Source organism: Hibiscus syriacus, unplaced genomic scaffold, assembly GCF_006381635.1.
Source record: "Hibiscus syriacus cultivar Baekdansim isolate YM2019G1 unplaced genomic scaffold, ASM638163v2 tig00110889_pilon, whole genome shotgun sequence".
NCBI classification, from domain to species: domain Eukaryota; kingdom Viridiplantae; phylum Streptophyta; class Magnoliopsida; order Malvales; family Malvaceae; genus Hibiscus; species Hibiscus syriacus.
Window position 1 is genome coordinate 927,066 of NW_024062899.1, and position 11,700 is coordinate 938,765.

At 34.6% G+C, this 11,700-nt stretch overlaps 1 pseudogene; it reads left to right on the plus strand.

Annotated features, from left to right (window-relative positions):
• Nucleotides 1–3,881: 3,881 nt before the first annotated feature.
• LOC120144388 lies at nt 3,882–10,614 on the plus strand (annotated as a pseudogene).
• Nucleotides 10,615–11,700: the final 1,086 nt, after the last annotated feature.

An 11,700-nucleotide genomic window follows, 5' to 3' on the forward strand; every position in this document is an offset into this window, starting at 1 on the left:
CTTTTATTATTATATTGATTTGATGTTATGTGTTTTGTTTGTTGGATAATGGAACATGTTGAAAAAACAGATTTGGGGTATTAAGTATAATTTTTAGAATTGTTAAATTCTGTGTTATTTAGCGGCGTTTGTAACAAAAATGCTGCAATATACCATACAGTATCAAAAACGCCGCAAAATCTCAGGACATATTCTGCGGCGTTTGTAGGAAAACGCCGGTAAAAATAAAATCTACTGCGGCGTTTTTGAAGAAACGCCGCTAAACATCAACTATTGCGGCGTTTGTCTGCCAAATGCCGTTAAATATCAACACCTATTGCGGCGTTTTAATGATAAACGCCGCTAATATCAATACCTTTTGCGGCGTTTGTTGAACAATCGCCGCTATGTTGTAACCTATGCGCGGCGTTTTTTTGTTGAAAAACGCCGCAAACTTTAGCGGCGCTTTTTAGCGGCGTTTTTTTTTACGTATGTGTTTTTAGCGGCGTTTAAAACGCCGCTATAAGTAAAAAAACGCCGCAATAAGCCACTTTGCTGTAGTGACGTCAACAAAGTAACAGAGCCGTTGGTCAACGATGAAAAACGTGGGTCAATGACACATTGAGTTTTTTACTTGGAGGGCCACATTAAGTGCAAAAAAGTGGAGGGATATTGTTTTTTTTTAAAGTATGAGGGCCTTACCTTTTACCTATCTGTAAAAACGTGTTATTGTGTTTTGCTTTCTTTCAATTATTAATTAATCTTTTTATTGAGCAAAAAAAAATCTTACCGAAAAATTGGGTGGGACAAAAGCATGATAATGATAGGTATAATTCCTACTGCCCTAAAATCTCAACATAATGGACTAAGACTTCAAGATAAAATCTAATAAAAGGAAAGGCTTATCAAAGAATCTCTGACAAAAAAGAAAGGTACATTTCATGGAAATCGTTTTCCCTCTTCGTTTTTTACAGATATAAGACTTAACACTAAATTTTTATTAACTACATCTCTCTAACTTCTCAAACCTTTTAACTTCAATCTTTGGAACTCTCAAACTCTCAAATAAGGTGTATTTCAGCTATTGTTTACTATGATGGAGAAATTGGGAAGATGAAATCGACTTTGCATCAAATCGTTATATCACCTTATCCTTCAGAAAACATTACTCTTGAGGAGCTAATCATAAAAATTTCAAGGAATCTTCATGTTGAAGTACTAGAAGACTGTTGATAACTCCAAAAGAGTTATCTTTAGTAGCCTTTTTACATAGGTTTAGTTTGAACTTGAGCATGTTCAGTAGCTTTTAGGATTAAACTTACTTAGTTTTGCACATTGTGCATAATAGGAGCATTGTGGGTTGTTAAGGGCTAAAATGAATTTTGTTGCTAAAAAACTGTTACACTGAAGCCGTAGCATTGCAGGAAATGCTAAGCAGATGTTGCAGTGGTCCAAGCTCCAGACGGTTGAGGAAAACTTCTGGATTAGGAAACTGGCTCTTGAACAACTGTCATTTAGTTGTACATCACTCATGTAATTGTTGTTTCTGAAATCTCAGTTTGTGTTATTTTCTTTCTTTTACTTTCAATTAATTTCATTTGATCTTGTTATTTTAAAAGATGTCGTTTTTCATATATATATATTTGCAATTTAATCCTTAAACTTCATTATTTTCGATTTAAGGTATATTTCTCACAAGAAAGATTTTACTTTTTATCTATCCCTAAACCATTAAAATAAACCGAATACAATTTAAAAGCCCTAATCCATTAAAAAAACCTAAACAACTTAAATAAAACCCTAATACAAAGAAAATCCTAAATCACATAAAAAACTCTAAACCACAAAAACCCTAAACTACTTCAACATTAAAAAAACCCTAACCCAAACCACTTTAACCCCAAAAAAACCTAAACCAAAAACTTATAAACAACTTAATAAAACCCTAATACAATTAGAAAATCCTAAATCACATAAAAAACTCTAAACCACTTTAAAAAAAAACCTAAACCACTTTAAAAACACCTAAACTACTTCAACATTAAAAAAATACCCTAAACCACTTTAACCCCCAAAAAAACCTAAACCAGAAACTTTATAAACAACTTAAATAAAACCCTAATACAATTAGAAAATCCTAAATCACATAAAACACTCTAAACCACTTTAAAAAGCCTAAAACCACTTTAAAACTCCTAAACTACTTCAACATTAAAAAAACCCTAAACCACTTTAACCCCAAAAAAACCTAAACCAGAAACTTTAAACCGTAAGTGAAATTTAAAAGGCGTGTGCCCCGAAACGCGTCCTCAAAGGCGCGTCTTGCAGCATCCGCTGTGGCGCCAGTATGGACAAAATCCATGGAAGGCGTGTTGTAGAGGGCGTGCCTTCCGTCCACGTATGCAAGGTGCGTTTCACGCAATGCGTCTTATTATCACTCTGTCAAAAAGGTTGTTAGATTGGTAAAATTTAGAGAATCAGTACCTGACAGATAATATTTTATTATTAGGGTGATTTTTGGGTAAAACACCTAAAATCTGTAAGCATCATCTAAATATCATACATATATAAACTCAATCAAATCTCTTTTTGATATTTAGAAAAAAAAACAATTATACATCTTTCGTATCTTAAAGATAAAAAAGTGTGGTTAATCTCATTATAATGTCTTCAGATTAGACAAGAATTAAATTACATTAATAAATTAAACAATAATATATTACATCGTATATAACTAAGATACATTAATATACCAATGATACTTAAATAATACTTCGAGATTAAAAAAATCTGAGGTCCTCAACAATATACGTAATGGATGTAAATCTTCTCAACACCTTTTTTATATATACGTGGTTTGATGCATAAAGGTTCAATTGTTTAGGTAAGTAAAATCTTGTCTTTTCAAATCTTAATATATATATATCTTTTAAAGGTCTCACTATATAGCATAGATGAAATCTTGTTTTTTTTATCTTGACTAATGGATGACTCGAGTCGCTCATCTAGATTTGATGTGTGAGTCTCTCAACAGAGATTTTATACTTACACAAAGACTCAAACCTGAGACATTGCTTAAACGATATTAAGCTGCTTATTAGTTGAACCAATCCCCGTTGGTAAAATCTTGTTTTTCAATATTCTTTTATTTTAACTTTTCTTTAAATACTTTATTATCATAAATATTTTCAAAAGTTCTAATGATATTTAAATTATCAAAATATGCAATAAATGATAGATCCTGATGTAAACATTTTTACAAAATACATGAGAAAATATAATGTTTTTACAATAGTACTTACTGAGGTGTTATACTACATATATTGTTTCAATTCATACTATGTTTAGCTGATTTATAATTCGCAACGATAGGAGCGAAGTTAAAAATTTTAAATTACGGTATTAACATGTTGCGAGAAATTGTTTTAAATTTTCTATTATTAAAATTTTTTAATGGATGACCAAAATAAAAGAAAATAATGTTAGTGACACTTTATTTTTTTTAAAAAAAACTTTGATAATCAAAGTAAAAGAACAATAATTTGGTGACTATTGAAATAATTTATCCATTTTTTAATGAAATACTTACTTAAGGTTTAGACCTCAACTTTAAACTATTTCACCACATATTAAATTGTATCTGAAAATGAATGTCTCAATCAATTGAGTTCAATTAACTATAAAATTAATCTATTTTCCCACAATTATAAAGGAAACTCAAATTGGTCCACCCTTTCCACACGGTATGCCATGTACATTATTTAAATAAGAAATGTGACCAAAAGGATAATTCTGACCAATAGTGAGGCTCTTTGTTTTATCTCAGTATCCACATCCACTAACCTTTTAGGATTTTTTTAATAAACCTCTCCCTTTCATTAAGGGGAAAAAGAAACTTGAGTGTGTGTATCTGAATCTGATGAGAATGAAAAAACTGAAGTTGGAGCTGAGATTAGTTCCATCCAAAGACAACAAATGGGAAGAGCTGATTTGACAGCTCCAAAGCTTCACCTACTTCTCAAGGTTTCATCTTTCATTGCATTGGTAGCTTTGCAAACTCTGGATTAGCTGCTGCAACTTCTATTTCTCATCCTCAAGAAGGTATACATATATATTCCCAAAGTTTCAGCTCAGCTAAAGTTTGAGTTTTTTTTCTGATTAATTTGGTTGTTGTTGTTGTACTGGTGGAGCAGTGAAGGCATTGAAAGCAATAGGAAGAAGCTGGGGAAGAAAGATTGGAATTTTGGGGTAGATCCATGCAGTGGCAAAGGGAATTGGGTGATGCAGGGAGATGATGCTACTGGTTTTGCAAGCAATGTCACCTGTGATGTTCCTTCAACATAACTCCACCTGCCATGTTGTATCCATGTACATCCTCTCTTACTCTTTCTTCTTCACCACTCTCTACTTTGTACTTTATTTATTCTTATGTTTTAATTGGAACTTCAAATGTTCAACCCTGGAGTAGGACAAGATTCAAATTTGGTGGAAGCACAGCCTCTGAATACTCATGGTTTTGTCAAAAAAATTCCCAACTTTGTCGGTTTTTCACTCCTATTCCTTTCTTTATACCTCAAATGGATTCCTTTATTTATTTATATATTTCCTTTAAAGAGATGTTGATTTTTTTAAAATTCAAGGTTCCTCGTAAGTTAACTGTAATTCTTTTTCCCCTGGAGTTTAGTGGGGGTCTCTTACTTTTACCAAAATTTATTTAGGCTGGGAAACAGGAACATATGATACCTGATTTTCACTGCTAGTATTAAAATAATATAAATTTTAGTTACTATTTAATCATATACCATGTGTGTTGTTATTTGTGACTTATTTTTATATTTACAAAAATTGTTAAATTTAGGTTTTTTAGAACAAAAAATAACTACACGTATAGTAGAGTCCAAAGTCAGACAGTAGCCCCTGGGTGGGCTCAAATATTAACCATTTATTACCTGTTTTATATGTTTATATTGGATTAGTAATATTTATACGTTTAATAACTTTAAGAAAAGCCTTGTATTAGATTAGCAAAGTAGGTAACATGTATCTGTTTGATTCTTGATGAAACTGATATCAGATTATTTGCTCAATGGGAACTTTTCTTACCATAATTGAAACCACTGTAAAGGACTATTTCTGGTGGTATTAATCTGTGAATGTAGAAATTAATGTCAGTGTTTCTTGTTTTCCAAGGTATTCTAATTCGGTGCTGAAAGTTCTGCAGATTGTTAACCGCAACAAACATATCAGCTACTTTGCCACCAGAATTTTCCAAGTTTCAAAACCTGAAACTGCTGTAAGCAAATTCATTTTGTGCGGCTAGCTTGAACTATACACATGATGGTTTCATTTTGTCTTACGAATTTAGTTTATCATTGTTATTATTGATTGTACTTTGTTCTTCTTGTTTAGTGACCTAAGTCGCAATTACTTCACCGGTTCTATTCCTCAAGAATGGGCGACCATGAAGTTGGAAGCGCTGTAACATCTTATCATTTCCCTTTGTAATGTTAACTATGATTGTATATGTATGCTAATGTTAGTTCAAATTTGCAGCTTTTATGGGGAACCGATTATCTGGTCCATTTCCGAAAGTTCTCACCACATGACCACCTCACCAACCTGTATGAACCTTAAACTGATTTCATATAGATAAGTGTTCTTTCTTTACTTAAACTGAATACAACAACTCATTCTATCTTTTCAGATCTATTGAAGGAAACAACTTTTCAGGATCTATTCCACCTGAAATTGGAAAGTTGATCAATTTACAGAGACTGTCATTCATTTCCTCGAATTATTTCCAATGCTTTTTTTTTTTTCGTGTCCTGTAAATTAACATTGCTATCATCTTCTGTCTTCAGTCTGTCATCAATGCCTTCACCAGAGAACTGCCGGTAGAGCTAGCCAAATGGTCAACTTGACTGATATGTAAGTAGTGATTTCGACGTCTGAAATCGTTTTATGGCGTCTTTAGTATTGTTTTTCTGTTGAAAACCATCATAATTGTGAATATGTTTTAGGAGGATAAATGACAATAACTTTACTGGAAGGATACCTCATTTCATCAGTAAATGGAAGGGCATTAAGAAACTGTAAGTTTTCAAAGTTATCCTCTATTTAGACAACCTTCTTAAGTTCTTTTTCTATAACTTAATAATTTCAACTTTTCAGGCAGATCAGGGTAGCTCTTGAGGGGCCAATACCTTCCCATCATATCTGCTTTGACTAGCTTATCTGATCTGTATGCAACTCTGATAGTTCATTTGGCTTTCATTTTTTTCTTCTTTTTAATATGACTTCATTAATGAATATTTTGATATGAATGATGATTTTTAGGAGGATTAGCGACTTAAAAGGCGTGGGATCTACTTTCCACCATTGCATAACCTCCACTCACTGAAGACATTGTTAGTGGAACCTTTTTATATATATTATGTTTTTTTCTATAAATAAATTTCATAATCACATTGGTAGTGATGAATTATCTACTCCTTAAAATCAAGTCAATTGTCTAATGCAGGATACTAAGGAACTGCTTACTACAAGGAGAAATCCAGATATATTGGTGATATGAAGAAATTGAAAACTCTGTAAGTAGCATCAACCTGAGGCTGTGCTGAAAACAAATTACTTTCGCTTTGTTCATTTTGTAATGGAAAATTACTCGAGCTATTATGTTATCCTTGCAGGGATCTTAGCTATAATAACTTGAGGGAGCAATTCCGGAATCATTCCAACAACTTACAAAAGCAGATTTCAGTAGGAAGAAGTTATTGAGTTTTGGAAAGTCAAACTTATTATCACTGTCGATAATCTGAGATATTTATAATATTTGTTGCTGCTTCTGGTAGGTATTTCACTGGAAATCAGCTCACCGGGATTGTGCCTGGGTGGATCCTAGAAAGAAATAAAAATGCGTATGTATATTACTAAAAATGTTATCAATCGAATCGCATACTGTGAAATTGCAGCGGATAATGGACAACATTTTTCTCGACTTACAGGGATATATCTTACAACAATTTCACCTGGGAAGCCTCAAGTCCGATAGAGTGTCCTCGAGGAGTGTGAGTTGTCTTTGAATTGAACTTACTTCGATCCTATATATATATATATAAACTGATATACTAACATAGTCGATTTGCATATCTCAATCTTTCCAGGAACTTGGTTGAGAGCTACTCTACAACAGCAAATAAATTGTAAGCATATTTTGTGCCAATTTCACCTGGGAAGCCTCAAGTCCGATAGAGTGTCCTCGAGGGAGCGTGTGAGTTGTCTTTGAATTGAACTTACTTCGATCCTATATATATATATATAAACTGATATACTAACATAGTCAATTTGCATATCTCAATCTTTCCAGGAACTTGGTTGAGAGCTACTCTACAACAGCAAATAAATTGTAAGCATATTCTTGTGCCTTGATTTATGATATTCTATTGAGGTGTTTAGGAAGTTTGGGATTAATGAAGTTTTCTTCTAAATTTAAATGCTTATTGATTGTTTTTTGATGCAGAAGTAGAATTCCTCCATGTCTAAAAAAGACCTCCATGTGCTGCTTCACCCAGTCAATGTAAGTTTTGGAGATGAAAGATCTCTGTCAACTTTATTCGAAAAACTTCAAAATTTCATTGAAATTTTGGTTATTAACAGATCAATATTCGCTGCACATTAATTGCGGGGGGAAGGAATTAAACATCAGTGATGATAGCAAATACGAAGCTGATAGAGAACTGAGAGGGGCTTCTATGTTTTACTTGGGGCACAACTGGGCATTCAGCAGCACCGGGAAACTTCATGGATAATGATATTGATGCAGACGACTACCTTGTACCAACACTTCAGCTTTATCCAATGTGTCTGCAATCCGAGCAGAACTCTTCACAACAGCGCGTATTTCTCCCTCTCTCTTACATATTATGGACTCTGCCTAATGAAGGGGAACTACACTGTTAGTCTGCACTTTGCGGAAATTATTTTCAAGAACGACAGATCTATTACGATCTCGGGAAACGTGTTTGATGTCTTTATCCAGGTAAGTAAACCCTTTAGCATACATGAAGTAAGATAAGAAAAATAAAACAAATTTGAGTGTTTATGATGTAAATGTAGGGAGAACTGGTGCTGAAAGATTTTAACATCGAAGAGGCAGCTGATGGTACCGGCAAGCCCATTGTAAAGAACTTTACGGCGGTCGTAACAAGAAATACGTTAAAATCCACTTATATTGGGGTGGAAAGGGGACTACAGGCATCCCAGCAAGGGGGATGTACGGCCCTCTTATTTCAGCCATATCAGTGGTTCCAAGTAAGTTGTTGCCAACTCTAGAATGTCTCTTCTCTTGCATTTCAGCAATACAGTGTTTTTCCCATATAAAGGATTTCGTTTGTGTTGAGTTCAGTCCACGTAGACCGGTTTACTTGAAGTGGTTTTTGGAGAGCGTATACTTAAAATATGATCCTAAAATAATTGTTGTTAGCTGTGTGATTCTTGGATTCAATTCTGTTTGACTTTTGATGAAGTACATTGATTACCAATAATTCTCTTCTTAACCAGATTTTCAACCCCGCGTGCTGTCGGGAAAAAGAATCATCTAATAGAGATAGTGGTGGCCGGGGCAGCTTCTGCAGCAATAGTTATTGCCCTTATACTCTTAGTTATCTTTTGGAGAAAAGGTTGGCTGGGAGGCGAAGATCGTGCTGAAAAGGGTATTCGACAGTTTTCTCAGCTCTATAATTTGATTGCAGTAGTTACAGATATTCTACAGCGATGCTAGCATCAATAACAATATCATGTATAAATTTTCTTCTGAGTCATCTAACACTGCTTCTTTACAGAGCTGAGAGGCTTGGATCTTCAAACGGGAATTTTCAGTCTTAGACAGATTAAAGCTGCAACCAAGAACTTTGATGCCGAAAACAAAATAGGTGAGGGTGGCTTTGGTTCTGTGTATGGGTAAGTGTTTATATCCAAACCATATACTAATTTTGACAATTTCTTAAAAAGTTCATCATACTACCCTAGGAGATTCGTGTCAACTGTTAATTCACTGCTGAATGCAGGGTCTATTGTCGGATGGAACAATTATTGCGGTGAAACAGCTGTCATCGAAATCAAAGCAGGGGAATCGTGAATTCGTGAATGAAATAGGCATGATCTCTGCACTCCAGCATCCGAATCTGTGAAGCTCTATGGTTGTTGTGTTGAAGGAAACCAGTTATTATTAGTTTACGAGTACATGGAAAATAACTGTTTATCCCGCGCCCTTTTTGGTTAGTTATGACTTCTGATTATTTATGGCATATAAACTAGTTGATCTAAATCCACCAGTCATGTTGATTGCCTTTCGTTCTTCTTAATAACAGGGAAGGATACACTCAACTGAAGCTGGACTGGCCGACCAGGCAAAAAATTTGCCTTGACATCGCAAGGGGATTGGCCTACCTCCATGAAGAGTCGAGAATTAAAATTGTGCATAGGGATATTAAAAACAAGTAACGTGTTGCTTGATAAGAATCTTAATGCAAAAATTTCTGATTTTGGTCTGGCAAAGCTGAATGAAGATGATAAAACCCACATCAGCACTCGAATTGCCGGGACCATGTAAGCTTCTAAGTAAACATAAGTTGCTGAACCTTTTTCTCTACATTTCACTCATTTAGAGGAATCCTAGAGCAGTTTTAATGTTGCAGAGCATTTACTATATCATAGAATAGTTTGCAAAATGCGAAGGGCTAATTAGTTATACCATGATTTTAATGCATGAACCATGCAGTTAACAGTATTTGCATTTTATGTTAATTGCTTGCTCTTTGATTCTGGAGTGGTTATATGGCCCCCGAGTATGCAATGCGTGGTCACTTAACCAACAAAGCCGATGTCTATAGCTTCGGTGTTGTTGCTTTGGAAATCGTTAGCGGAAAGAGCAACACAAACTACAGGCCGAACGAGGACTTTGTTTACCTTCTCGACTGGGTAATTTAGCATTACCTGTCTTGCCATAGTTTTCACCTGCTGAACTTATGTTAAATGCCATGTAAATCTAACTTCATTTTTTCATGTTTACCATCTATCATTGTTGTCATTTCTCAGGCCTATGTTTGAGAGAGAGGGGAAGTCTGTTGGATTTGGTGGATCCAGACTTGGGATCCGAATACTCATCCGTGGAGGCTATGGTGATGCTGAATGTGGCACTGTTATGCACCATGCATCCCCCACCTTGAGGCCTACCATGTCACAGGTGGTGAGATGCTCGAGGGTCGAACTTCAGTCCAAGAACTCCCTCTCAGATCTTGGCTTCTCATCCATTAATTCGAAATTCAAGGCGTTGGTTAACCACTTCTGGCAAAACCCAAGCCAAACAATAAGCTTGTCAAGTAATGGCCAGGATACTGATTCAATAACTCCAATTGTCGAAGCAGAAGAGAGGAGCCGTTTTGATTGAGAGTGAGTGATGTTCCATCGCAAGTGTAATCAAGTAGTTGTTTTCTCATTTTTTCTGGTTACATTGATGATAAGCAAATACAAGGGTGGAAGTAAGTGTATATAGCAATGGCCAAAACCCTTGTCCTAGTTGTGTAACTACACTTTACGAACCACACATTTTAATTAACTATGTATCAATGGAACTTGCATATCTTGTCTTCCTCATGTCTCATGTAAACATGTTTCAAACACGATACATTTCGTGTTGTGGATGTGTAAACGCATTACATAATATACTAAAATAAGTGTTCAAATTATACAATTTTCCCAAATAAGTGCCTAAATTTTTTGACTTATCAGGAGTTTAACGTTACAAACGTTACCCATTTAGGTGCATGGGCTGTCAACGGCGTTAATTTCCCCTTTAAGTGACACTTGTCACAGTCTGATGATTTTAATTTTTTAAAATTACAAATATTATGATATTTATAAAAAAAAAAACTAACTTCTTATATTATAAAACAACCTCAAAATCCCAAATCTTAACTTTAATCCATCGCTCTTTCCGGCCACGACCACCACCACCGATATAGTCATTACCATCCTCCTACTCATATATTGTCGTAGTTTCCGTGATTGGTTGTCAGAATCGCGTGGGATAGCAATTTTCATCATAGTGCTCGCGGGATATAAAATGTTGATTCGCCGTGATTGGTCACGATTTCATGGGGGTTTTGGTCGCCGGGGAGAGGGAGGTTTGGTGGAGCTTGTCGACGGCAAAAAGCGATAGCCGACGTGGGTTTAGGGTTGAAATGAAGGTATTCAAAGTTTTGGTTTATTTCAAAATATGTGTTTCTTTTTTTAAAATATATATATATAATATATATATATATATATATATATATATATATATATATATATATATATATAATTTTAATTTTTTAAATTTTAAATAAAATTTTTAAAAGAAGAAAATAACCTCAGTGACAAAAAATGTCTTATAATATACGAATTTAACCAACTTTTTTTGAATTTGCCAAAACGACCAACAAATTCGCAACGCGAATTCCAATTTCGCAACCCAGTTTCCAATTTCGAAACGCGAAAGTCAAATTCGCAACGCGATAGTCAAATTCGCAGCTCGAATTTCACAACGTTAATTAGCGATATAGGTAATTAGCGTTGCGAAAATGAAATTCGCGTTGCGATTTTGGAAAATCGCGTTACGAATTTCGTTTTCGCAACTTGAATTTCGCAACGCTAATTACTCCATAGGTAATTAGCATTGCAAAA